The sequence below is a fragment of the Oxyura jamaicensis genome, chromosome 19, assembly GCF_011077185.1.
Source record: "Oxyura jamaicensis isolate SHBP4307 breed ruddy duck chromosome 19, BPBGC_Ojam_1.0, whole genome shotgun sequence".
Lineage (NCBI taxonomy): Eukaryota > Metazoa > Chordata > Aves > Anseriformes > Anatidae > Oxyura > Oxyura jamaicensis.
Window position 1 is genome coordinate 6,824,735 of NC_048911.1, and position 23,574 is coordinate 6,848,308.

The following is a 23,574-nucleotide window of genomic DNA, read 5'->3' on the forward strand; positions in this document are numbered from 1 at the left end:
GCTGCAGGCCCCCGGCTTGCGGAACGGAGGGGAAATGCCCCCCCCCCCCCCCCCCCCCGCGGGCTGCGCTGAGGAGGTTGAGGGGGAAAAGGGGGAGGCAGCCTGGAGCTCGTCAGCGTTTGCCGGGGGTTTCCCGGGGCTTCCAAGCCCGCAGGTCCCGCTGGAGCGTCCTCGGTTCTGCTTCGGCAGCGTGTGAACGGAGCCCCCCGGATGGCAGAGGGGGCTCGGGCTGCAGGGAGGCGAGGGGCCGAGGCAGGGGGTCCCCAGGGGGTAGGGAGAGGGGACACCGAGGTGTATCGGCCGGGGTCAGAGCCCTGTGCTCAGGGTGATTAAATACCTCCAGGTACTGGTGGTGTGCCCAACAGCAACCGGGGGAGAGTGACAAGAAACAAGCATGTAATTAAAATCTTGTAATAGCCACAAAATGAATAATCAGGCTGCAAAGAGTATCCTTACAATAGGACTGCGTAGCTTCTCAGGGCTTGTACTTGCAACCTTAATACCTGTATATTATTTTATAATTAAAATAAAAATAATAATAAAGCTTCCATATCATGAAAGCCCTGTCAGGCTTTATTTCTGTTCTGCAGGACATCACACAAAACACAGAGCCCTTCCCTTAGTTTTATTTCAGCAGAAAAGGGTTGAAAGCGTATGCCTCCAGCATAGCTTCCCCCTCCTCATTCTTTAATATGTACAAAGTAAAACTCTCCCTACCACAAACCCGACTTCCACGTTAACACCAAGGGTACTTTTCCAAGGTTTGAGGTGCCTGAAAGAGGAGTTCTGTGCCCAACTGGCCCTGCAGTTTGCATTTCTTCCAGCACGCTGCAAAGCAATTTAAGATGCAGTGAAAGCGTTCAGACGATGACTGTGAACTGGAGGCTCTGCCCGCGCTCCCAGGAGTAACGGTCCTGGCAGCCGCTGACTCAGAGCGACCTCACGGCACTCAGGAGACAACTCTCGGAACGAGAAGTCAGGCTTTAATCACGGCTGACATTTTATTGGTGGCTTGGAAGAATTTATTTTTAATATAAGGAACTGGCTTGAAGACAATCTTCAAAAGGCTCCGGAGAAAGCAAACAATTACGGACAAATCAGCTCCACACACACAGACACCAGAAATCTAAATACAAAGGGCAGCGGGTTGTACGTACATGAAAGGTGAAGCAACTCTTCTCTTTCTTAGAAGCGCTGTGTTGTCAGTTTTACATTAACCATCTAAAGCTGGAAAAAAAACACAGATTAAAAAAACGCAAGATAATGTAGCCCGGGGCCCACCAAGCCCCAAAACACAGCTGGCAAAGGAAGCATGGGCACCCCACACCGTGCACACCCTGCTCAGTGCCGAGGTGCCTTTCCATACACTACAAGTTCCAGCATGCAGCACTGCTCCGTGCCCTGACGGCTGCGTGCCATGCTGGGACACGTAGTCCTCAGACACGGCGCTTTCTATTAAGGGCAGGCACAAATTTCTCATTGTTTGGCTATTTCATGCTCTCCTTTCAAGCCGACTTTGTTCCGAGTGACACCAAGCACTCTCCCCTCGCTAGCGCAGCGTTGCGCCAGCTACGTAACGCGTGCTGACATTCAGCAGTTGGGTGGGATGCGTTCTCTGGAGCTGTGGAAGAGCAACAGGAGACTTCCACGCTTCCTCATCTGCAGCGGTTTCCCTCCTTGCTGCTCACTGAGTTTGGCAAGTCAGCAGGGTCTCTTGCAAGGAAAGAGGTAATTTTCCTTGGAATTCCACACCCATTGCCAAGCATTCCCACATCCCGGCACAATGCTGGGCAGAGCCAGCGTAATTTCTAGCTCTAACTCGGAAGGCTATTTTATAAAGCTTTGAAGTGTATGGCTTTTCAGAGAGCCTGCCATTTAAAGCTGCAAAATGAAGGCAGCAAGGAATGAATCAACTGCTACAGAGCTCATGAGAAGTCTTCCTGGAGAGACCTGAGGTGATTTTTGAATTCATACGAAGACATGGTTAAGCTTAAAAGCTACTTCAGTGATTTCCTAAGAATAAATGATTTCCTCTCAGAGGCAACCCTCTTTAAAAGGTTACATTTAATCTCCATTAAATGTTTAGGGTAAATTGAAACCTTGAAACTATAAAACTCATCCATGAAAAGAAAAATGCCGGCGTTGCAACATTTCTTGTGTCTGCCTCCTGTTTAAGGCTCAAAACTGGGAAACGTCAAAATTACTGTATGCGTGGATACTGGGAAGGACTCTTACACAAAGCGTGTTCCACGTTTACCTACCTTTTTTTTTGCCATAATGTTTTCATTTCTAGCAAGGCTCCAAACTCGCCAGGAGCCCTATATTCTAACACACCCAAGCTAACAAAGTAAAGGAGCAGCTAGTTCCAGTTATAACGATACCATTCGAGTCAGTACAATGTGGTCACAACTCACCAGTTGATATTCAAATGCTGGGGGAAGACTCGGATCGCAGAAACAGAGGTTATTTAGGACGGATCCCGGGGTGGCAGTGCTCCTTGCAGCTTCTGCTTGACCAAGGGTACAGCTGTCCTCACCGAGCTCAGAACGCTGTCGTTGACAACTGCATCCAGGGAGGGGGGGGCTTTCCTTGGCTCCATTTTTGTACTTTGCTGTGTACATGATTTATATACAAAGAAGGTCTCTTTAAAGACTTCACTCTCTAGAGACAGTTTGATAACGAGCTTTGGCTTTGAGGTCTTAAAAGGAAACCAAAAAGGAACACATTTAGCCTTCATATGTCCATAGTCTCCATTCCTACAATTCTTATTTTTCCTATCCCTAATAATTTACACGTTTCTACATAACACATGAAGTAGATTTAAATCAAAAAAACGACACAACTTAGAAACGCCGTAAGCACGCACTGTTCATCTTTCACTCTCAAGAAAATTAAGGCAGCCCAGCGCCCAAAATATCCACAGGGCATAGTTCTGTGAGACAGCAAACCTGACGTTAGGCTAGCTGCTCCCAGAAGGGAAGGTCATCCCTCCCTCTGCCTGCCTGCCCCTGCCCTGCCCTCGCAGCAGCACCGGAGCTTCTCTGATCCGGGGTGAGGCCATCTGAGAAATTAAACAAACAGATGAAAAAGTGTACATTTTTCTTCTGGTTAAACTTCCTGGCCTGTTTCACTGAGGAGCCAGACAAACATTAATGCCCCTGAGAACGGGCTGCAGCTCCAGCAGCTTAGGAGTTGCCTTGCACAGCCAGCCCTGCAGCGGGGGTGGCCCCTTCTGGGACCTGGGCAGCGGGGACACAGCTGGGGTCGCAGCCACCTCAGCCAGCTAATTTTATTTTGCTCATATCTGTGAGTCAATCCCCTCGAGTGCCCGAAGAGGGATGGCGTGACCACCCTTCAAAGTGTTCGCAGCAAGCCGTAACAGAAGGGCTTTAACCAGTGGGACTTCATTCTGGTGGCTACGTCCATTGTTTAATAGGGCTGGATCTGAGGAATGTCCCGTCGTAAACACATCGAAGCGTTCACACAGGCATGAGTAACATCTGCTGCCCATATCTGCATGAAAAATTGTTTACTAGAGTGCAATCGTATAAACTGGAGGCTGCTCCCTGGACACGTATAAAAGGAGCGCAAGAGGCAGGCTAGCGGTCAGCCTCAGCCAAGCCTCGCATCATTACTTGTCCTGGCTTTCAAAGAATCCTGGTTCTGGGGTTTCAGAGAGTTCTGGATCTCCTCCTACTCCCTGGGATCGCCACAGGGACCACAGAAGTCAGCACAAGCTTTCCAAGGTGCTCCTGCAAAAACCGCCCTGCGGTCAGCAGGGTGCTCTTCGAGGAGTACAGGCAGCCCTGCCTGACTTCGGCTGGGGACTGTGTCAGTCACTGCTTGCGGTAGACTTTGACCTCTGGAAGACAAATGGAAAAAGCTCAGTCCACAAATTCCAAGAGCTTTTTATCTTGTTATACAACACAACAGTCACAAGGGCGCTAGTCATTCATATTTCATTCTCATTGCATTGGGATACCAAGCACTTATTTCGAAACAGGGACTTTTTATTTTTTAATGTGCGTGGGGTGTACATGCACCCAGAGACTTAAATACCTGTGCTTGGACTCAAGGTCTCCAACCTAAAAATGCCTGGCACTGGCAGAACGCTGAATCTGGACGGGTTGTTATAGGAGTTGTTATTGCAACTGCTATTTCATTATGGGATACAGGGCAACAGTGGTCGACTACAAGATCAGGGACTGCGAAGAGCCCTTGTCAGAAGGAAAATTAAAAAGACCAGGACCATTCACCTCTGAGGAAGTGAATCTAAAAGTCCACAGTGAAGGTATTACAGAAGACGTAGCCTAGAGATAGCAGTTTGAGAACTTTTGTTCACCTTATCTCAAATTATTGGAACACGGGAACACGAAGGGGGAAAAACCAGCAAATTAAAAGATAAGCAGCTACCTTTTAAAGCCTCACATAAAATATAGAGAGAATTCACTGAGATGCAACGTTGTGAAGAGCAAGGCATTATTAGTATTCTCAAAGGATGGGCATAATTCAGCTAAAAGTAAATATTAACATCTAAAATTGAGCTTTTAGAAGGATTATTATCTATTACTCTCTCAGGCACAAGTGAGAGTCTACCCCTTATGATTTAAGAGGAGATTTCTGCCAGGTATCTAGCACCTGGAGAGCTCAGAAGAAGCAGGGGGCCGTATTTACTCATTATAAAGCCATCTACTCAGAAGACCTGATGAACTGAACACGAACAAGACAGCTGGTAGCTCTACCTAGACAGGGAGGAACACTGGAGGCAGCAGAGAGGAGTAATGACTTGCAAGCCAAGCAATGGTCACTGCACAGCAGATGCCCGTTAGTATTTTCCACAGAGAAAGTCTTTTCTTGCACCCTCTACTTAATGGATCTATGCTCCAGTTTACAGAAGACAGGTATTTGGGTTACTGTGTGACAACGCTGCACAAGACAGAGTTAAAGGCTGCTCTCACCTCATCATCTTTTGCCCTGTTTCCTTATCTTGGAATCTGGTCCGCAGCGCCACACTTGTTCTCCCCATTTCCTTTACTTCACTCCTTACCTACTTGTGAGGACTGAATTACAGGACGAGGCTATGTACACAGCAAAGGGTTTGTAGAACAGTTTTTCTGGCACAGCTCCCCAGGTGGAGATGTGGTTCATATAGGCAGAAGCACTCCCTCAGCTATCTCCTTAAAAGGCAAACTATACCATCAGAATAAATCATCTCCACTTCTTTGCTTTTTGCATGCCATCATTGCTGCAGGGTTGAGTCTGGTACACTCCAGCCCGCGTAAGTATTCCGGCAAAACTCATAGTTCCTTGACCAGGAAGACAAGATGCACCAGGAAGCGAAGAGCTTGTATTATTTTCTGAAGAAACGGCTTCTTTTTGGTACTTACTGAGAGAGGAGAGTGAATGAGCCACGAGTTCTGACTCCGTTAACAACGGGATGGGGAACTGCGTCCAGAAGTCACCTCTGGGGTGGCAAATGGCAGCTGAACAAAACAACACTGCAACCGTTCATTTATTATATGCACGAAACAAGGTTATTATGTCCTAATGAAGCTACGGTGAACCCTAAGTAAAATCTAAAGACATAACAGAACTTACACATCTGGAGTTGAACCAGAATCCTAGATGTAAGACCCTCACTCTACTGGAAAGTAGCCTGAGACTTCATACGCCAAGTCCAATTAGTAATATTCTTCGTTATCATCTTCAGTCTGCAATAGACCGCATGTCTGCCCCAGGAAAGGATGTGAGTCAATCCTTGACTAACTGGCTCTGATTCACTAAGGAACCAACATATAGAAAGTCACCCTAAAGATAAAAAATGCTAAGGTTTGCTTCACTGATAATGTATCTAATGGCTGCTGAGATTGGAGTAATAGAAGAGAGATGAGAGAGAACAGCACTACATTGCTATGGAAACTAGAATTTTCAAAATAAATACCTTTGCAGAACTGAGGTCGCAGATCTAAAATAACCCACACCGTTTTTGACATTTCCTCCCTTTACCATGAGATTCAGCCAGGCTGACCGGCCAGGCATGGGCAGCAAGTTCGTGTGCCCAGAGATCAGCCTGCAGTGACACAAGATCCCCCATGGCTCACGTTCCTTATTCCAAGGCATGTCTGGGCCCTGAAGAGAATCATCAGGGTTTGGTCTGTTACCTGTACAATTTGGGGGGCTTTCCTTCCAGACCAGACAAGCCAGTGTAAAACGAGCCTATAACCACTTGAGGGGGGAAGCGCTATTTTTATCCCAGTAAACTGGGGATATATTTTTTTTTTCCACCAGTCTTTTTCTTAAGTGACAACACAATGAATTAAGCAAAGCTTCTTTATGAGGTTCTGATTCCCTTACTCACTAGGAAACTCCTTACCGTACAGATGACTCCTCTGCAATTACCATTCAGGGTGCCTACCCAGTGCGTGCTTCCCGTTAGTCCCACTTCAGAAATACAACCGGTAACTTCCTTGATCGCATTTGGGCAAAAGGTTGCTCGTTTTAGACACACACGCACCTCCACACCTCACATACCTGGTACCATCTCACCCACTGCTGCCATAAACACGTCCAAGCTCTAGAAATGCTGACTCACGGGGCTAAGACGATGGAAAATAAATTAGACTTGCTAACGTGGAGCCTGGCAGGTTTCCTGCCCCTCCTTATCTGCGAGCCCCTTGCCACCACAGGCTGTAACGAAGGAGCTTGTTTCCTGGGGGGAGGCAAGGAGTAGGTACTTGTTTCCTAAAGATAGCCCAGATTCCTTTCGACTCTCAGCTGCTAGCTAGTAACTGCAGACAGAAGAAAACCCCAACGCTTACAACCACAGGGCTACCTCTGAGGAGAGATTAATGGCTTCTGGGGAGGCTCTCTTGCTTAACGCAGCGTTGCCCACTTCAGTCAAATTTCCTTAAAATGCCCTGCTACGTACTACAGAGCACACCCTTCACCCATAGTCTTCGCTGGCCGGGGTTAGTTCGATTCCTGCCTTCAGCAGAGCTGACTCAGGGCGGACAGGCAAAAAAATCACTGTTTGCTTTGGGAGGGTTTGCCACACATCGAGACGCAGGCGAGCAGCGCTGGGTGCAAACTGTGGTCTGCTGCAGGCATGCCAGCACAGGCGAGGACAGGGACCCAAGCTCATGCTGCACCGTGGGGACAGCGGAGAGCAGCGTGGGGAGATCCGTGCTGTCTAGCTGGGGGCCAAGCTGGGTGCGTTCTGCCTGCGTTAGCAGCCGCTGTGCCCGAGCTAATCAGCTCTGGATTTGATCCAAGCGACAAGCTGACTGCCCACCACATCAACAGCTTGTCTTCCCCCCTGGGAAATGACCTCCTGTTTGCAAAAGGCTGAGCACTTAGGGGAACAACAAAGTTTTATGCCCACACTATTCACGTGGCAAATGACTTCAGAAAGCAGCGAGGAGCCTTTAGGACTGCATGGGATGGGCAGGCTGCTGAGCTGCCTCCTCCTCCCAGTACCTACGCAACTCGCAACTCGTTTGCAAAGAAGCAGAGGCTGACGAGCCACATTTGCAAGCTGGGCAGGGCAGGCCAGGGAGCAACTCTGGCTGAATGGAAGGAGCGGCAGGCTGTGGTGAGAGCTGTATTGCAGCGAGCGCTCAGAAATGACTGTGCTAAAGGTCTGGCTAATGACCGGGTAGATGAGGTGCTTCAGCTCCCACAATGATCCAGATACAAGCTGGCAACACAAATTTTCTCTCCACTGCTCTCTCGTGTTCCTAGGCAGGTGAAAATAAATCTTCACGGTGGAGCCCAGCGCCAGCTCCTGGGGAGCTCTGTCTAGGAGAGCGAGTTAGGGTGAAGACTTCTGAATACCCCCTCAGCTCTTTTCTATCAGCTGGAACCTGATTTTGAGAAGTTCCTTGCCTGAGTTCATGCCCTTAGATTACACCAAAAAAGCCAAAGTCCTTTCTGCACCTTGGGGACACCTAGTGCTGGAGTAGAAGAACGTAGAGTGCAACATGCAGTCACTGCAGAGCTGGGTGCTGAAAGTGGCACTGAAAACGTCCTGATGAGCCCCGATATTGGGGCAGCAAGACAAAGGGCAGTATATTTAAGTATCTGTTAGGTATGAAGCAAGAGATCACATGCTATACCAAGCGTCCACAACCTCAACTCCCAATTCAAATTGGCTTTGATATAAAATACCACTCACCAAACCAGTGCCCCCTAACAGCTTTGTCCTACTGGCATTACCGTATGCCTTACCCCGGCCTCCCTAACTCAGGGGAGATTCCAAGCTGGGCAGAGGCAGCAGACCCAGCTGTGTCACTTGGCTGCTGTGTGACCAAAAGCACAGCTTTTGTGCCTCTCTCCCCATCACAAACGTATTTTATAATGTAGGGAGAGCGAAGGGCTACCACAAAAACAAGGCAGCTGCTATCAGGAGCAGCCTGTTTGGCTTGCATAACGGCACCTGCTAGGAGGTGACGGCTGCGCAGAGGCTTGAGAAGGGGTGAGAAGGTCCCCCTAGGACAGGTGAACTAAGGCTATGGAGCTATTAGGTCATGCCACACACAGAGCAAGTAGCTTATCATCACAAGGAAGCAGTCTTTGTTTTTAAATTAATCACTTAGAGGACTCTGGCTTCCATCTTGTGCTCCCTTTTTATTAGCTTGTTTCATTTTACAAAGCTATAAACCTTCAAAGCCGATGCAGAGGTGGGAACACAGCTATAGAAAACTGCAACCAGACCACCACTTCTACGGATCCACAGGGCATAAATTGAGGCCACAGCCCAAAACAGCACTGAAAAAAATGAAAAAGCCAGCACAGCCTCCCACTCCCTTTGTGTGCGCATGCTGTACCTGTCTTTGATATATTAGCTCCATGCTGCAAAGCCTGGGAGAAGCCCATCAGAACTGTGACGTGCCAGACCAGGCTGCCAAGCAAAGCACTCACGTGTCAGTGAAAAACATTTTACCCCTGGAGGCATGGGGACTTGTTTAACACCTAGATGGGTGGTGAATGCAGGGCACCGCGTAGTGCACAGCAATGTACAGCCGCGGCAATCCTGTAGTGGGCTTTTCTGCTGTCTCTGGCTTTCTAGCAGATGAGGGGGGCTCTGTAAATATCCCTCACCAGGCCCACAGTAAACACACTGTACAGGCAAAACAGTACTGTTGTAATACAGTCACAAAAATCAGGACAAAAATACGCTGAGCAGCTGCAGACAACTGCTACACCTCCAGGCTGGACGGGCCTCTGGAGCTGCCAGGCAGTGGGGTTCAGACGGCTCCAGCATCTCCGTAGCAAATACCTGCTTTCCAGAACCATTATATAGAGCACAAAAATAGCCTCTAGCATAAAACATGGATTGCTTGCTCCGATTTCACAGGCCTATGTGAAATTTCAAGGAGATTAATGAAGAACAGTCCTGAAATGGTTAGATGGGCTTAAAAAAAAGTTGTGGCTCCTTTCTCCAGGCCTTCTGCTTGACATTAATTAACTGGTTAGCATCCAGGGTCACAGTTACATTTGTGGAAGCTTCTGTACACTGCCGGTGCCAAGGTGAATTGGCTAGACACAAGTCATGAGTTGTATTGAACTGATTTTCCCCGTAACCTGTTCTAAGCGCAGCCTGCAATCAACATGGCCTGTAGCTTCAGGATGTACTAGAAGCACACACCTAGGGATGCAGAGCTGCCTTTTTATTGGCAGCTTACTTGCTGTCTCTCACTAGTCTTAGAGCAGTAACTATCGTGCTTTTGCCCTGTTTATAAAGCTTACTCAAAGCAAATCCGAGGACCTGTCCTCCGTCTCACATAGCTGCCGTTGCAATGACAGCAGCTCAGTGGGAAGGCAGCCCTGTATGAAGGCAAGATCAGATCATAAATGCAGAACAGCTGCTTAAGCAGAACGTAAGAAAAAGCAGCAAGGATGTTGCTGGGCAGAGAAAAGCATTGCAAGAGCTTACAGATAGCCTCCTTTCTCCAGAGGCACATGCGCACTGCTACCGTTCGGTCGCATTTCTCTCGAGCTTCCTGGCAGCAGCATCAGCAGGCGCGTTCCGTCACATCTGACTGGCTACAGGACTCTGTCCTCGTCTGGCAGGAATGACCCGGCCTCGATTTTTCACAGTTCCGTCACCTCCTTCCTCCCTTTCGGCACCGTAAAAATCACCAGGCATGAAACCTGCAGCACAAAGGAAATTCTAGCCCAGCCTGCTGCAGCACGCTTCCCTCCGCAGCGCGGGCTGCAGGCGTGGCGAGCCTCCCGTCACCTACATTAGGTTCCTGTAACAGTTCAGATCAGGCACCTGACTTCCAAACCTGAGACTTTTCTCCACGACCAGACTTAAAACACAGAGATTAAACCTCTGAGTTTAAAGCAAGTCGTTCAGCTCCACTAAACAGCCTTTTTTTGGCCCCAGAACAAGCATTGAAGTCCCTCTCGAGCTAAGGGCCATCCAGCTTTCCCCACACACAAGCTGCACTGCGAGAGACCAACTCTGGCTGAACAGCTACAGCAAAGCACACCTGATGCTGCTATGGTCGTGGACTGATCTGCCGCCTGCCGGAGGTGATGCCATGGGCTGATGTGTTCGCAGCCTGAAAATGAGGCAAGGAACACGCTGCTCTTGGCCAGCGACGCACCCTGACACAGGCACTGAGACCAGGGCTGCCTCTTCAACATCAGGGAAATAAAACCCAAGGGAGCAGTTGGTGCATTAGCACCCTATCTCGGCCATTGCCACAAGGTGTGCCCACGCCTTTCATCCCCTTGTCCTTCTCTTGGTGCACTCGTGGGCCCTCTCCCGCTGCTCAGCACCTCTCCTCAAGGCTGCTTAGCGAATTAACCGCTGCTCTTCCCCTTGCTTTACCCAGCTCTACCTGCACGGAACAGCAGCAGGAGCTACTCCTGTGTCATCACTACCTTTAAGAAAGGAGCTGACCCACAAGCTATTTTTAGTGGCATTGTAAAGTTGTGGAGCTATTTTGGTCACATCCCTGTGCCGTAAGCTGCAGGACGCTGACAAGCTCTGTGCCGGCCTAGGGCAACGGGGCTCTGACTGCGAACGAGAGCGGCGTGTGACTCCGCACTACGGCCTCCCTGCCCTCCCCGTGCTGTAAGACTCTACACCAAGGTTTTATTTCTAATCATTTTAAGAAACGAGCAACACATCCTCCTGAATTCTGCAGGGATAGGAGAGGCTCTGCGGGGCCTTCGTGGTGGTGTCCTCCAGCCTGCGCTGCCTGTGGGTCTGCAGAAGGCGCTCTTCATTCTGTGGGCTCCCTCGCTCCCTTACTCACCAGCAGGCGAAAGGTGCAATCAGGAGCCCGCAAAGACACCCGGCGAGATTTTATCCATCTTTTGCATCGGACCTCTGCAAGAGATCAATAAACATTAGGCTGGTATCTGCTGAGAAGTTGGGTGCTGGTAATTCTGTGGGGGCAGAAGGGAGACCAGAGAGGAGCCGCTCACGCAGCAACACGCTGTTCTGACCGCAGACAGTGCCGGAGAGCTCGGGGTGCATCCAGGACACCAGGCAGGAGGTGCCTGCTCCAGACAGTTGTTTTCTCTACAGTGCCGAAGGCTTGCTTGCCAAGTTTGCTGGGGCTCCGTGGCAGGTGCAAAGCACAGGCAAGAACAGAGGCCAAAGCAACTGGATTTAACAGAATTAAATCCCTAGATAGAAAAGGAAGCTTGAAGGATGGGAAGTGTGAGGGAAATGAAGGGAGATAAAAGAGAATACTGAACTGGTGTGCTCAGACAGGGATGGGTGAGTCAGAAGTATAAAGGAGGAGCAAGTGAGTAAACGTATATACAAGTTATTAAACAGCTGTCAGCCGTCCCTCCCCAGAAAAAAACAACCCTCTTAGGACTGTTGCTGTCTTCAGCTATGGTGCGTGTCTTCCCAGGACACTCCAGCTAGATGCACGACTGTTAATACCACCGTCCCGTTTGGTGCAAGCCCGTCATGTTGTAAAGAGGAACCAGAACGTCCTCAACTCAAAGTCCACCTTGCATTCCCCTCTCCCTGACTGTTTTCTAGATTCTCCTCAAGAATTCTCGCACTACAGCCCACAGCCTGCTCCTAAGGCGAGCCGCTCCTCACCCCGCCTGATGCAAGGAGCTCCTGCTTTCACGAGTCAGCACGGCCCCCACCTCTCCTCCGCTGCAGGATCACCCCCCGCTACCAGGGCGGACCGTCCCAGGCAGAGCGTTGCAAACGAAAACCTGATTTATTTCTCTGGCTGTTCTGGCTTGCTGGAGGAGGAGCTCCTTTAACTCACCGTTCCCAGGGAAGCATCAACCTGTTATGTATGCTGCAGCCTTCAGGCCAGCGAAATCAGCTGACCATTAACCGATAAAATTTTACTGCATGTAAATTAAAACTAGTTTAGTAAGAAATCGGCTTTTTGGTCAATACGTGGAAGAGGCGCAGACAGAATAATAAAGTCTAATATATTGTTATTTTTTGTCAGGACACAACAGAGCTGCAGCTCAGTTCAGACACAGACGTGTCCAGCAACAATATGTCAAGGCCTGTTGGATCAGAGGGCTCAGTGAAGTGTTCCGAGTTTCAGCTTCCCCCAGAGCTATGCACAGGACTAGCAGCAAGCATTACATAGTGAAAACGCTGGTGTGAGATGGAATAACATGGTTACACGTTGCATTCTTTCCCCGCTGAGCTTCAGCAGCCTTGCTTTGGGACGCTGCACAAGCAGGGTAACAAACACAGCGTGACACAGAACCAACAACCTGCACGGTGTGCCCGTGTTGCTGCTTGCAGAGCTGTGCCAGGGTAGGGAGTTACCGGTTTGCCTTTCATCACCTACGTCCTTAATACTTCATTCATTTGCACGCAATTTAATCTTACTTTTAGAGCATTACTAGAATCATCACCTGTCTCCAACAATTATTCAATGAAGACATCACATTGCCATCTTCACAACGCAGATATTCGGCTGGCCAATGTAGTGAAAACGCATTTTAAATATTGCTACACCTGTTCCATTTTCTGGCATGGAAACGCCAGACGTACAGTAACAAATCACAGGCGGCTCACCCCACAGACGTAGTCAGAGGTTGTCCACCAATTGTGCGACTCAGGCAGGAGCACACAACACGCTTCAGCTGACAACTGCAATTGTTGAAGCCTCCTCTAGGGAGTGCAGTCGTAAAGGAAGAAATGGAACTGCAGCACAGATGCCAGCTGGTAACGTGTGACTCAGGATATTCAGGCAGTCACAAATGGTGCCTGCCCATTTCCAACTGCACACCGGGAGCAGCAACGAGGTTTGAGCTTGATGGAGGAACAGGAGGCTACTGGAACCCTGGGTATGCTTTAATATGTGAGAGAAATGTCTTCCAAGAAAAAAAAAGTAATCAATAAGTGAATCAAGCAATAGAACTTCAAATACTAAAGCAATGAGTTAAATCAACACACCCATGGGTGAATGCAGCATGGACAACATTGCTGTGGGCTCTCCATCTCCTGCCCACAAGGAAATCATGCTGCGTATCCATCCGATCATCCAGGGGAGGAATGCTCAGCCTCAAAACATCGTTCAGCCCTTGGCCTCTGTGCAAAGAACAGCAAATAGATTCATTTCTAGAACTAGCTGCGTTTTGTAGTGCACGCACACCTCGGAACTAGAAAGTGGGCAGAGGCATCACCTTATTTCACTCTAGAATCACAAAGCAGCTGGGCAGGCAGCTGTAGTACCTGGCTGATCCTGGTGGTAAGGAATCACGGGTCCAAGGGCATAAGGTTGCCTTTTCCTCCCCTACAAATGCCATACACACATCGACTCTAAGTCCTTCTACACCTTCCTGAAAGCACCAGAACATGAAACAAATCTTCCCAGAACACAATCTTTGCCAAGTTAGACCAATGTTCCCAGTCTCAAGAAAGAAATTTAAGGAATGCAGAAATAATACTACCATCCACCTGAGGCAAAGAGAACAAACTTGCTAGGTAACAGTCTGGATGGAAAGAGCTGATCTGTGGAACTATGGTCAGACAAGTGCCAGGGTCTATCCCCCAGCAAAGGACACAATGATTCCTGAAAAGTTATTTACTAGCTTGTGACAAAGCAGCTCCATTGCACTTCTGAAGTGGAAGAACCCTTAGTGTTTCCAGGACAGAACAGCTTTAGAAGCGGAGCATCTTTCTGACCTGCCATACCACAGACACACTTTACTTTCCTAAGTAAATGCGAGATAAGAAGCTGCCATCACAATAATTCGGGTGTTACATGGTGACCCACTGAAACAGAGGTCTTTCTGCAAGATTCTTGCTCCCTCACAGGGTGCCAGGCTCTGGGTTCCTCACCAGATCCTGTGGGGAGCAGCAGCATTGAGGACAGTGTGACTGGGAGGCCAGGAGGCAACAACTCTTGCTGCATATGGATAAAGCACCCGGCTGGCACGGAGAACTTTGCCACAAACAGAAAACATCCACAGCAAGACAGGAACTCACGTGCACTAAGGGCAACTGGACAAGGGACTTCACTTTCAGCCAGACGCTCAGGTGGCAGAAAGCTGTGGGACAACGTCAGCCTTGGGCTTGTAGAGACCGAAAGTCCCCTTTGCAGCAGGCAAGAGGACGATAGCTTTTGCTGTGTCTGTTACTAGACGTGGGTTCTGCAGTCCAAATGCCAGCAGCTGGCTCCGTGTAGACTGAGGAGCACTGCTAGTATCTGCTTGTGTGTAACAGCCCCGGGAAGGAGGCAGAGACACTGAGCACAAGCTCCGTGTTTACTCAGCAAGCACCAGCTGAAGAGAACCATCTGATTTCTAAACTTCTGCTGCCTCCCACTTTTTGTCTCATCACCGCACTACTTATCTAAGCTACAAGTATAGGGTGCCACAAGCTAATTCACTCACATTCTCCCTTTATTATACGCCCTCTTGCTATTTTCTCACCTGTCACCTCAACCAGCCTGCTGGAAACCCTAAGTACTGTCACAGAAAAAAATAAGGAGTCAGGAGAAGCCACAGCAAATAAAAAGGAACCATCAGCTCACCCTTGCAAATAAAGGAGCATCTCCTCCCTGTCCCATCTACCCCTGCATTTCCCCATCAGCACTAATTTCTATTGCTGTCTTGAATAGCTACAGGTGCTTTTTAATAGAGGCACAGGAAAGGCAGACTTCTCATTTAAAGATCTTCAGGAATGTGCGAGGTCTTAAATGGTAATTTCTGGTGAGGGCACATCTGATTTCTAAGGAGAATGTTCGTGATGTAAGCATTACCACGGTCTCTCCACCTATTTAGGATTCCCACACTGGATTACAACCTACCTTCACATATAAGATGTTGAAGCTTTCAATGAGGTCACACCAGACACTGACAAGCACTGATGGGTGAGTCATGCTGCAGTAGCCAGAGATACTAGCAACAGATTTGTTAATCTGTATGCAGTCTAACCCTTTTTCTGGTCTAGAATCTTATTCGAGAGTGAAACACAGTATCTCAGAGACAGTGAATGCAGAATTGTGGAGGTACAGGGCCCTATTTTTGCAACTGTTTTACAGATGATGAGGAGAGGAAAATCAGTTCCTGGGAGAACCTCTATAGCAACACCTAATTTGTTGTTTTACTTGTAAAATGGAAGATTGAGGTCCAGATCGGGTCAATGGGGGAGCCATTCATTGCAGTTCACTGGAAAAACAGGCATGCTAATTAGGAATGTAAGGGTTCTCCTGGGAAAGCTCCACGCACGCTTGCTCTAGCAGTTTAAATCATCACCTCCAGCAAGCTGCTCTTCTGGACGATACTGCCCTGTGCCAGGGTCAGCAGGTGGAACTGCATGCCTGTACAGCAGCCACTTCAGCACAAAGCCCAGCGTAGGGTTTGGATAGGATTTGCCCTAACATGAAGGGCAAAGTAAATCTAGAAGACATTGTAGAGAGGGAGAAGAAAGAGGTAACGTGGTGCTACAGTCTCATTGCTGTGACACTAACTTAGAACTTCCCACCTAAAGGCAATAGTTGTTAAACACTTCTCTTCAGAGGACAGGGAGCAGCAGCTGCCAGTGGGACAACGAACACAAGATGTCTTCTTACAGGGAAAGACAACCACCTGCAGATTGTGTAACTATAATGAGTTTCTTCCTAGTTTCACATTATTAGTCACCTTTCACCCTTCTCTGCCAAAGGCCTCTTCATATCCATCCAAACCAGAAACAGGACAGAATCCCTTCCCGTGCTGCTTCTTTCAATCGCTCTTCAAGGTCAAGGCCTCCGTAGCAGCGAGGCTTACGGCCCATCCCAGCCATCTTGTGATAACTCCAGAGTAACACCCCCTGCAGCCTTGCTGTTAGGGAAAGGACCTGAACAGACTCTCCTTATGCTTTTTTTTTTCTTTTTTAAGGCCATAAAAGAGTCTTCGGACCAAAACATTTTGATTTTGCCTTTAAAAGTGAGACAGGAATATTATCATCTTCAACTGTGTTTAAGGCATGCCCCAAAACCCTGCTTATCTTTAAGCTTCTGATCAGATTTATCCAAGTGCAATGCATCTTGTGGGCTCTGTCAATCACAGTGCTGGTATTCTGGAAGTACTTCCTGGCTTGAGCATTTCAAAATAGGGCAATGACAGATGCCTACCAACACAGCACACAGGTACGTGATATGGAGAAGCACAAGCATATCAGTGCTTCTCAGATGAAGCTGCAAGGCCTCACCCTGTACCTGGTGAAAAGATGTGGACACCACCACCAGCGCTGGAACATCAGCTGGCTGCAGAAAATGGATGTGTGCCTCTAACTCAGGGCAACTCTCACTTCTTACTGTGGGGGCACTGCGTGGAACAGGCCAAAGCCATCAAACGATGTTATCTGGGCAAATCAAATCCTCCTGCTATACAATTAACTTCCAGAAAAACTGTCTGCCAGTTTTAGCCCAGAGGAAGAGTCTTGATCACATTTTTTCAAGTCCCGAAACTAAACCATTGCAAATATCTGTCAAGAACCCTTCTCCAACAGGAGACATGCCTGCCTGGACTTTCTTGGTAACCTGACACAGGTGCCAACACCATACCAGCGATTATTTGTAGCTGCCCAGCTTGCCAATTGCTGAGGAAGGAAGAGCTGCTGAGTCACACTGCAAGCCACTTTTCCACTTTTGCCTGGCTGCCCAGAGGGTAGAGTGGGACAGTCAGAAGGCTGAGATTCTGTTTATGCCTCTGACATTGATTTCCCATGTGACATTAGTAAGTACTCGTGCCTCTGTTTCCCCACTTCTTAATTGGCACCTCAACTCCCTTGACTCATGGGACAGGGATAAGTGCACAGCAAAGAACAATTCTGTTTGGCTAACAGAAAGCAGGAGAAGAGTGAAGCAGTGTTGTTCTCGTGTAATACGAACGGGGTTAAGTAATAGTGTCAGTATTGCTTCATTTTTGTCATTATGGCATAACAACCTGTCGGAAGGATACTGCCTGACACGGTATCTTCATCCCAGCGAACATACTGAGCTACTTAACCTGGTGATACAAAACCGGATCGTAACAATCTCAAGACTACCTCGTTTATTTTGACCAACCTTACTCCAGAACATGTTTTTCCTGTATAACCTCGTAACCCATAATAATGGCCTAAACTGCTCTGTAGGAATGATGTCATGTTTCATGAGCTAGTAAAAGCAAAACAGTCCCTCGCTGGTGCATTTCATAACGAGTAACACACTGAAGCACACAACTGCTTATCTTTACAAGCAGGGAACAAGGTGAAAGTTGGTTTCTAAATCAGTATATAATAGATTCATTATAGCTTCATGAAAGAATCTAAAAAAAAAAAAATGGCTCAATTATATTCACTTATTTGACAAGTTTCCTAGAACAGAAGCAGTGACAAATGCAGCCCATAACTGCAATTATAATTAATAACCAAATTTCATTAATTCAGGTTCCGTGATTTATTCTAAAATTTATATTTGTTTGCTTAAAAAAAAAAAGGTCAGAGTAAAGCAGCATGTGGACTGAAGACTAAGGAAGGCATGCCTGTGATTACAGTGGCTGAAACTGTCCTAATCACACTCTTATCGTTCCTTATCTACTGATAGTATTTATATAGCAATGATTACTGAAGTAGGCCCCAGCACTCCACTGGGTTACTTCTGCACCAGCACCTTCGTGTTGTAAGTTTATACTGCTAGAGGTGTTGTCATTCTGCTGAGACAGAATGCCAAGCTTCTCATCACTTAAAGTCATTAAAAAAATAAACTGTGACACTTCTGAAGAAGTAGGGGTGTTAACCCCAATGTCCTGGCCAAATTCCCAGCTTGAGTAATTACAATGTGCCTTGAATAAATTCTTGCCACAGCTTCCGTTGGACATAGCATTGTTCTCTGCTTCCTCTCCTACAGCATTATGTGGTGCTGATGCATGCTCTTAAAGGTCCTGTCTACAGGGGAACATCGTAAGGGTCTACTGCCAGCCCAGCTCTGCGGCAGAACATTGGGAACACCACACTGAAACCTGTTCTGCCTGTCAGCTGAACCGTTAGGCAGTTTGTAATTTTTATTGATTGATGTTCTGGCACCTCCTTCAGATGGAATTAACTTTGCGTATCGCCATCTGATAGATAAACCGGTGCAAATCCCAGATGCAGACGTATCTGAAGTTGTTTAGTTTTTCTTTAAACGAGCTAGATTTGCATTAATAAGCTAGCAAACTAAGCTAAAACAATTTAAGCTTTCTAGAAGCCTACTATGGTCAGCAGGAAAAGCAACAAAGTCATACCTAATACAACAGGCCTAGAGAACCATGTTAAATATGTCTAGTTCAGCTAGCAACAATAAACATTGTAATTTTTATAGCGCCTGTTCCTTAACAATTTCAGTCAACTTTTTCTAAACGGGTGGTCCACAGCTGATACTGTTTACTTTTGAAGCAGTCACTGAAGACTTATCAAATGTATATCTAGCATTTTAAATAAACTACTTGACCATTAATAGTGAAGCATTACTCATGTTTTTCAGCAGCCACCATTAAACTCTACAGCTTTTTACCTAGAGATATTATCTTTTTATGTGTGTAATACAAAGAGCTGAGGCCTAGACTCTGCTGGTGTTTTGCTGGGTTAGCTCTACGTACCTCACTAACCGAAGCTTTTACTCTCATAATTCATGAGCTTTAAAGGCAACTTGTCTGCAGGAAGAAGTACAAGACCAAGACTTGGAAGAACCTGATCCTTAATTCCACCTCATGACCCCACGGGCAGGCAGATCGCTCCCTCTTACTGCTCCATTTAGTTCTCCCATCGGCAAAGAGTAAACGATACCCACTAATGTGACAAAGCAAGTACAAGAAAAAAATATATTCATAGGCCATGCTGAACAGATTTGTGTTAAATACTATTGTTCCAACATTTGCAAATACAAATATTTACCTTTCCTCACAGGCCCTTAATTTCCCCAGAAGCATGCATCCAAAACCATATTATTTTTAAAAGACAGAAACTGTAGTTTCAGAAAGTGGATGGTTTTATTTTTGTGCCATTACAAAAATGCCTTTTAACTTGTCAAACGATACGCTACAAATATCTTTGGCAGATGAATGAAACCAAGTTTCCTGTCATAGCTGCCAACTTCAAGGTTGAGATAATCAGATAAACCTTTAGTTTGCCTTTCCCAATACTTACAACAACATATGTTTGAAGTGATCCACATTTGTCTTACTTTTCCTACTGGGATTTGAAAAGGCAAAGTATCTGACCGCTATGTGACACGTTTGCAAAACACTAGATGTGGTCCACAACTATTACAGTCAACCTCTGTTCTCAACATTCCTTAGGTTTCCTCTACCCCAGGTTAAATAATCCCCAGTAGTTCTGTCTGCTTGTTTAGAAGTAAATGTGAAGTTTGGATAAATAGTCTCCAGCACCATCTTCGACATCTGCTGGATACAAAGCCTTCTTACGGTACAAGATACCTCTTTATTTATAGGAAAATGGGAACGAAGTTTGTTTGATTTTAGTGGTATCAGTAATATATGGACTTACAGAATTGTTTTATTTTATACCGGGGATGCCTCACAACTCTTAGTGCTTGCAGGGCACCTTATAACCTGAGAACGCTTACTTCATATATAATCCTGAATTTAATAGTGAAAGCAACACCTGCAAGAACACCTCTTCCAAGCTTTCTCCCTTATGTAATTATTTCTATCAATTTATTTTCAGGACATCAGTGTAAATTGTTATTTTGATGATTCTTTGCCCCCAGACTTCTGAAAGGGAAAGCAACTATAAACACAAGGGCGACTGACCTCAGTGATTTCCTCTGTTCAGACAGGAGCACAATGCACTTAAACACCATGACAAGGAGACTTGGATTGTTTAGAATTCCTCCAGCTGTAATCTATGGTAAAAACAAATAAACAAATATGTGACTACAAGACACGATAATTAATCCCTGCACGAAGCCAACTGTTATCTCTAGCTCGTAGACGGAGATACCAAAGCACAGAGGTTCAACAACCTACCAAGTTCAAAACCCACCGCTGAGAGCCAAGACTACCGCTCAGGAGGCCATGTGCTCACTCTGTGAGATATTTTTCCCCCCTCTTCTGGCCCTAAGCCAGAGACGGTTGGGGCAGGCGGCCTGAAACACGCTGGAGTGGTCAGGCCAGGGGCACTGCAGACCCCCGTACCAGGGGACCCTCAGGGTTACCGCTCATGGACGAACTGCTCCAGGGCAGCCCTGTTGGGTCTCACACTTCTTCTTCATCCCCTCACCTGCCCCCAGTCCCTACTTCCCCCGTCCCCAAGCCCTCCTTCTCTCCACACCTCCCCAGAGCCCCCACGGGCGCTTCCTCAAACCCTTCCTCAGTTTCCCCTTCACTCCTGCAGCCCCACAACGCTGGTACGCCCTCAGCTCCCCTAACCTAAAGCAGAACCCTCTCATCCTCCCTCTCAAGCCCCCCCAGACCCCTCGCCCACCCTCCCACCCCACACCTCCCTCCTCTTCCTCACCTCCCTCCCCTTCCTCAGCCACCCCCCCCACCCCCCGCCACCAGCGCCCCTCGCGGCCTCTCCTCACCCACCCGGCCCCCCCGGGCCCCGTCTCAAACCGCCCCCCTCACCCCGACACAACTGCCCCCGGCCCCGCCTCGCCTCCCTCCTCGCCCCCTTCCCTCCCTCCTTCCCTCCCACAGAAGGGGGGGGACGAAGAAGAAGGAGGAGGAGGAGGAGGAGGGCGGCGAAGTCTCGCGAGAGGGGCGGGCGGGGGCCGCTGGCTGCGGGCAGCGCGGAGCAGCGGCGGCGGCGAAGGAGCAGCCGGAGCCCGGGCGGCGCTGAGGGGAGGCGGCAGGCGGGGCGGGCGGCCATCGCGGCCCGGCCCGGCCGAGGGAACCCCGCTCCGCCGCGGGCGGCCAGGCACGGCCGGAGCCGCCCGCCCGCCCTACCCACACGCCGTGAGGCCTGGCCGCGGCTCGGCGAGCGGGGCCCTGGTGGTGGTGGCGGCGGCGGTGGAGGAGGCGGTGGTGCTGCTGCTGCTGCTGCTGCCGGTGGTGGCGGCTCGGCGCCCCGCCGCACCCGCCCTGCCATCTTAGGTGCCGTGCCCCGCCGCCTTTGTGCCCGCCGCGCCCGGGCACCCGGGGGGGGCCGGGCCCGACGCCCCTCCGGGGGCGCCTCCCCCCGCGGGGCCGCCGCCCCTTGCCCCGCTCCTCCTCCTTCTTCTCCTCCTCCTCCTCCTCCTCCTCCTCCTCCGCGGGGGGCCGACCGGCGCTCCCAGCCCGGCTGCGGCGGAGGGTAAGGCGGGCATCGCCGCGGGGGGCTCGGCCGGGGCGGCTCGGGGGGCACCCGGGGAGGAGGAAGAGGAGGAAGAGGAAGGAGATGGCGGAGGGGGGGGGGGGGTTGTACGAGAAGAGATGGAGGGGAGAGGCGAGGCGGAGAGGAGGGGGGGGGGGAAGAAGGCGGTGGGGCCGGCGCCTCCCCCGCCGCGCTCTGCGGCACTGCCGCAGGACCCGGGGCCGCTTCCCCGGCCTCTGGGGCTCGGGGCTCGGGGCTCGGGGCTCCGGGCGGCGGTGGCGGCGGGGAGGGAGCGGTAATGGCGCTGCCCGCCGAGGGGCGGCCGCCGCCGGGGTGTTCCCCGCGCCCCGCCGCTGTCACGGCCGGCTGAGGCCTAAGGGCTGCGGCCCGGCCCCCCCCGGGGAAGGGAACGGGGAGGGGGGTCCCGATGGGCCCCGCTCGGTACGCGGTAACCCCCCCCCCCCCCAGCCCCCGTGTTCCCGCAGATATTGCCATGGATCCTTCATTTTTTATTATTTTTTTTTATTTTTTATTTTTTTATTTATTTTTCCAGAGCTCTTTTTCCCTACCCCCTCGCGGTGAGTTTTCGGTGTAAATACCATTTTGTGCGGCGCTGGGGTGGGATTGGGAGGAAAGTGACCTATTTTGAAGGCCTTTTATTGCTTCCCCTCCGACGGGCATGTGTCGGCTGATTCCGTTAGCCAAATAGCGTTTCCCAACCATTTTAATTTGCCAGATTAAAATATCTCGCCGAGGCCAGGCTCCTGCAACTCGCGTGCGGGTATGCCTTGAGAAATCTCGCTCAGTCGCCTTGGCTGCAAGCATCTCGGGAGCCTCGGAGTTCACCTTTGTCGCTGTGGGAGCCAAAAAAAATAAATATAAAAGAGAGAGATGCCTGGCTGCCTGTAACGTGCAGTTGTACCATTGTGCTGGGCGCGGTAGGAGAAACGAGGGGGGGGGGAGGAAAAAAACCCAAGGATTAAAATGGTTGTTGTCAAACGTGAGATCTTTACGTGTCTCGGGAAGAGAACGGCAGGACGGCGTTGGCCTCGAGGACTTTCATTTATTTTCTGAGAAAAAACGCTCGGTGTCGATGGTGCTCGCCTCTCCTGCTTGTCACGGTGTGGAGCGTTTCCCCGGGTAGCGTTCTGGTGGCTGAGCCGGTTCAATAGCAGTTGCGTTAACTAGTTGAACAAATCGCGTCCTTCACCTTTGCCTATCGCGTTTGGAGAGCCCTTACGGCAGTGTGTCCGTGCACGCCGAGGGCAGATGAATAAGATGGTACCTAAAGGTTTGGCTGCTATCGATTCCGTACTATTAATGCTATTTATAGAGCGTGTGACATGGCTCTGGTTTTATGTATTTGGATAGAGGTTATCGGCTCGGAATGCTTCAAATGAAACGTTCCCAAAATACCACCCCTAATGCTTCGTATATTGTTGAATGGTATAGCTCGGATCCCCAGAGTCTGAAAAATAGCTTTGGTGGACAGCACGTCATAATAGTGCAAATATTGTGGAAAACCGCGATATATTTTGACACTGGGGAAGGCTTGTTTTCACTTCTCAGGATTACAAAACACCAACTTTTGTTGCAATAAATGCAATTTTAGATACGTGATCCTTGAAACGACTCCGAGTCTATGTTTTTGTTTCTGTTGCCCCTGCTCCTAGTGAGCGTGTCGTAGTTTTTGCTACTTGTGTCCAAGGACAAACCTAATCAACGACTGCTTCGAGCCTTCATGTTAGGTTCTCCACAACATTGGCCTAGTTCTGGCTGGTGCCTTTGCCATTTTTAGGCCTCCTCTTCCTTTTGTCTGTTGACTCAAACGCATTGATAAACTTGAACCTCCA

At 49.1% G+C, this 23,574-nt stretch overlaps 1 protein-coding gene and 1 long non-coding RNA gene across 3 annotated transcripts in view; one reads left to right on the top strand and one right to left on the bottom strand.

Annotated features, from left to right (window-relative positions):
- Positions 1 to 452: 452 nt before the first annotated feature.
- LOC118176400 lies at positions 453 to 20,692 on the bottom strand. Of its 2 annotated transcripts, XR_004755389.1 has the most exons (10): positions 20,455 to 20,692; positions 20,239 to 20,330; positions 14,447 to 14,610; positions 14,047 to 14,143; positions 12,856 to 13,915; positions 11,443 to 11,646; positions 11,271 to 11,344; positions 9,935 to 10,152; positions 2,415 to 3,862; positions 453 to 1,227 (listed from the first exon to the last, which is right to left on the bottom strand). It is a non-coding gene; the product is annotated as an uncharacterized LOC118176400 (long non-coding RNA). The 2 variants fall into 2 exon arrangements; XR_004755388.1 differs by lacking the exons at positions 453 to 1,227; positions 11,271 to 11,344; positions 11,443 to 11,646; ... (1 more) ...; positions 14,047 to 14,143; positions 14,447 to 14,610 and having other exon boundaries at positions 2,158 to 3,862.
- Positions 20,693 to 21,529: 837 nt separating this feature from the next.
- The window catches only part of TAOK1 (TAO kinase 1), a 69,846-nt gene continuing 67,801 nt past the window's right edge, over positions 21,530 to 23,574 (top strand). Inside the window, exon 1 of the mRNA XM_035343366.1 lies at positions 21,530 to 21,721. The gene's annotated coding sequence lies outside the window, so the exon portion shown is untranslated. The remainder of the gene's footprint in view (positions 21,722 to 23,574) is intronic.